Source organism: Anabrus simplex, chromosome 1, assembly GCF_040414725.1.
Source record: "Anabrus simplex isolate iqAnaSimp1 chromosome 1, ASM4041472v1, whole genome shotgun sequence".
NCBI lineage: Eukaryota > Metazoa > Arthropoda > Insecta > Orthoptera > Tettigoniidae > Anabrus > Anabrus simplex.
This window is the reverse complement of record NC_090265.1, coordinates 1,203,557,862-1,203,562,442: the sequence shown is the minus strand read 5'-3', so window position 1 is coordinate 1,203,562,442 and position 4,581 is coordinate 1,203,557,862. Positions and strand designations below refer to the sequence as shown.

At 44.7% G+C, this 4,581-nt stretch overlaps 1 pseudogene; it reads right to left on the bottom strand.

Moving 5' to 3' along the window:
* Positions 1 to 1,235: 1,235 nt before the first annotated feature.
* Positions 1,236 to 4,142, bottom strand: LOC136858499 (uncharacterized; annotated as a pseudogene).
* Between the last annotated feature and the right edge of the window lie 439 nt (positions 4,143 to 4,581).

The following is a 4,581-nucleotide window of genomic DNA, read 5'->3' as shown; positions in this document are numbered from 1 at the left end:
TTATGGGAACTTTAAGATACCAATATGTTATATTAAATTCTACTTGAACTCTTAATGTTATTGGTCTGACGTCGAACTTACTAGTTTACTTTTAAGGTTTTCGTATGAGTTGCTTTACGTGCTGATAAATTTACTGACATGAGGCTACTGTCTCAGAACATTTTCTTTTCGAACTTGACAACCTTATAAGAATATTTACCGCACTATGGTTTCGCTGGAAATTTCAAAATAAATATACCTCTGCATTTCATGTAAATATCCATGCACGAACCTTGAGCAACTAAACAAGTTTCGGAAACTAACAGTGCCTAAACACTGATGTCTTGCTTATAATTCACGAATAGAAGGAAAGTACTGCACTAAATTGTACAAAGAAAAAAAAAAAACGAAGTCCTTTCCATGGCGGTCATGAAGGTTCCTATGGGAATGCATATTAACGATTTTCACTCTTCTGAACCAGGTGGGGCAAAGCGACTTTGCCCTTTGCCTGCCCACCATTTCCACATGCTATAAACCTAGTTGTAGGCCTAAGCTGAGTGAAGTTTATCTCTGTGTGTCTATCCGGAAGTAATAGGCTCGTTCTACATTTCCTGTCAGGCAATCAAACATACGGTCTTCCAGGTGTACAAAGCAAGCCTGTAACTCATCATTCGGGCTGCCACAGTAAAAAAGGTATATGATAATAGACTAATAACAATAATAATGATATGTACAGTATGTCTAACTCTCGGCCCGATTCTGTACGCGGTCGGGTATGAAGTGAGATGAATCTTCGTAGCGACTATTTACGACCGGATGCCCTTCCTGACGTCAATCGCAGCAGAGGAGTTAATGGGATGAAATGAATGATGTGATATATGATAGCAGGAAGGAGAGAAGGTGTAGTCTGTTACCGGAATATAACCTATTCCTGTCGAATAGCACAAAGGGGTCTGCTCAAGGCTTTACATCGCCATCCAACGGACGAATCACAATCGACATTGTCATATGCCCTCACTCCGTATAAGCACTGCGGAGAGGTTTGGAATGTAATCCAAGCAATACAGTGATTAGAAATTGTATATCACTCCGCCAACCAACATTCTGATGGTGAAACGTGTTTCAACCAACGGTACTCGAACCGGCTATTCACGGTTTCAGACCATATTGACTTCACACCTTTACGATAATGGCCACGAGGCCGTCAGTAGTAGTAGTAGTAATAATCATATTAATAATAATAATAATAATAATAATCAGCGTTTGTTCCTCCTGACGTCGGAATCCACTACATGGATTCCTTGTCTCCATTTAGTTTTGCCCTGGACCATGTCAGGGTGGAGATTGACGCTCTTCAGATCTTTGTGAAGAGTATCGTCCCATCGATGTTTTGGTCGTCCTTTTTGTCTCCTACCGGCGATTTCTAACATATAACCTGTCTTCGTGATAGTGTCGGCATCTGCCCTTAGTACATGTCCAAACCATCGTAGACGACTCTCACGCATTTTTTCTTGATTCAGTGCATCGCCAAATCTCTTGCTGACGGATTCATTGGAGATACGATCCAGTTTAGTGACCCCAGCTGTCCATCTCAGCATCTTAGCCTCCATGACACCCAGTCATTCGTAGTTTGCCAACATTCGCAAACATACAGTGCAACAGGTCGGATGACAGTACGATAGATTTTTTTATTCGAGATTATCTTCCATCCTCCGGTCGCATCTGACACCAGTCGTTATTCTCCGTTTCATCCAGGCTGCGGATATCCTTGCATTTACCTCTTCGAAAAGTCGGCCATCATCAGTGATCATGGAGCCAAGATACTTGAATATTGTCACTAGTGGCAGGTTCTCAACGTCTACCTGAATGGTTGCGATTGCTTGTGGATCTGACGTCATATATTCTGTCTTCTTTATATTTAGGCGCGGGCCGTATTGCGCCAGCCGGTTGCTCCATTCTTGGCTTTCGCATTGCAGAGCAGCCTGGGTCTGAAGGGCCAACATGACATCGTCTGCGTAGAGAAGCGTCCATGGCAAAGAACGGTGCAAGTTTGCTGTTACAGTGTTTACCACTAGAATGAACAAGAGTTGTGACAGCACTGAACCTTAGCGGATGCCGACGGTGATGGGGAACTCACTGTATGCTCTTGCGGCGGCCTGAACATATTTTCGTTAAAGCAGCTGAACCCAGTTGACAAAGTGTAATGGTATGTCATGCTATCGCTGTGTTAACCATACGTGGTCATGCGGTACGCAATCAAAGGCCTTCTCAAAATCCAGGAAAGCAAGACGAATTGGCTCGTTCTTCTCACGATTCTTTTCAACCAAGAGCCGTGCAGCATGGATTCCATCGGTTGTGCTACAGTTCTTCAAAAATTCAACTTGATTCCTGGAAAGCTCAATGACCTCACGTATCCTTTTATCAAGAAGTCGCACGAATACCTTCATCGCGTGACACAAAATTCGGATCGGTCAGTAATCAGCACATTCAGCTGGGCTCCCCTTCTTTTTTAAGATTGGAACGGTGATACTCCATTGCCAATCGCTTGGTGTTCGTCCTTCTCTAATGATCTGCTCGAAGAGTCGTGCTAACCATTCTGCCGCATCCCACTGTTGAAAGCACCAGAGTCCTGCTGAAAGATCGTCTGGGCCAGTAGCTTTCCCCGGCTTAATTTCTTTTAAAGCAGCCTTGACCTCGTCGATATCAATGTCTCTGACAGGTCCTTCCACAGCAGCAGTGACTGGGATTGCTGAATGGCGAAACTGCTCAGTTGAGATCTTCTGGAAGTAGCTACGCCAGCGCTCTCTTGGCTTTTTCCAATCCACCAATAAGTTTCCTGTTTCATTGTTGATGCCATAAAAGCGCTGGATGTCTTGTGTTTTGCATTGCCTCACTTTATTGAGTCGGTATAACTTCCGCTCGCCCGCATGCGTGTCTACTTTTGCATAATGATTTGCAAAATGTGCTGCTTTTGTTGTATCTATGATCTTATTTGCATCACTACGGGCTATCTTGTAGGCATTCCAACGGGAGGGTGTCTTGTCGGCAAGAAACTTATGATAAAGCAGTTTCTTTTCTCGTACTGTATTTCCGAACACATCACTCCAGAGCCATGTATCTTCGTTAATTTTTCGCCGTCCTGGTTTTGTTAATCCGAGAGCAGTACATACGGTGCCATGAGCAGCCTCCTTCAGTTTAATGCTACTCTATTCGACTGTAGTAATCGGTGGTAATGTTATAAGTTTGACGACATCGGCCTCGTTTTCCTTGATTTTCGCTGGTCCTGTACGAAAGGCGTGTGTAAGATTCGGCGATTTGGTACGCAAGATACAGAAGACTGGTCGATGTTACGCCGCAACAGTTTCATATGGTACAACTTTGTGTCTAACAGTCTTTAGAGTCTCGACGCCTCACGAGGATGTAATCGATCTTTGTTGCCTTTGTGCCGCTGCAATATGTAATTAAATGTGAATCACTCTTTTTGAACCAGGTGCTTGTGATCACCAGATAATGGGCTTCTGCATAATCGAGGATTTCTTGGCCATCATCATTCTTCTTCTCTGAAACCATGTCCACCGTGGGCTGCATGATCTTCCTTTCTATAACCGACATGTCCGTTTAGAACACCGGCGATAATGAGGTAGTTTTCTAGGGGTACTTCGGCCGTCATCTCTTCAAGCATCTCCCAGAAGGCATCCTTTCTTGCTCTAGGCAAACATAACTGTGGGGCGTACGCGCTAAGAAAACGCACTTTTCTTCCAACTGCGATGTAGATAATCTTCATCATGCCACTGCAAATCAGAGATACAGCTGTCAAACTTTGCTGACACGACAATACCAACGCCACTGGTTGTTCCATGGGTGCCATTGTATATCGGTATGTACCCGCATCCGATGTCGTACGATTTTTGCCCACTCCTTCGTGTTTCCTGCACCGCACAGGCATCGCTCTGTCTCCTTTCGAGAGCCTTTGACAGTTCGCTGTACCGCCCAGATATAGTGCCGACGTTGAGTGAAGAAATACGGGTTGTATGGGCTAGCTTGTTTAACAATCGCCGCCCGTACGACGGAACCCTTGCATACTTCTCACGCTGACCAGGTCTCGCCAACGCGCGTCGCCTAGGGGAATACACCCTAGCCTTGGTACTAAATCCGAAATACATCCTTCCATGAGATTGTGACTGAGAGCTTTTACGGCCGGCTTGTCACATAGCCTGTCCACCAATCATTGTAGAGCTGCGGGCAGCATCTCCTTAGGTGTTCAGAGTTGAGGGCAGGCATTTCCTCCTACCTCAAATCGGTATGGTTTCCCTGCCAGTACTCGGGTGGTTGATTTCAGTGGTTTCGCACTGAACGATGGGGTCGCCACCTCCCGATGCTATGATAATAATAATAATAATAATAATAATAATAATAATAATATTGCAAGAGGTTTTAATTTGACGCCATTACGCTGCCTGCGCGTCAATTTCCACGTTCCGTTATACTCATCCACATGGAAAAGAAATCGAATCTCCGATGGCTGATCTGTGGCCGAGATTCAGTTAAGTGTTCGGATAAGCACGAAATGTGTTACCCAAGATCTCTTACATGCTACCGTCG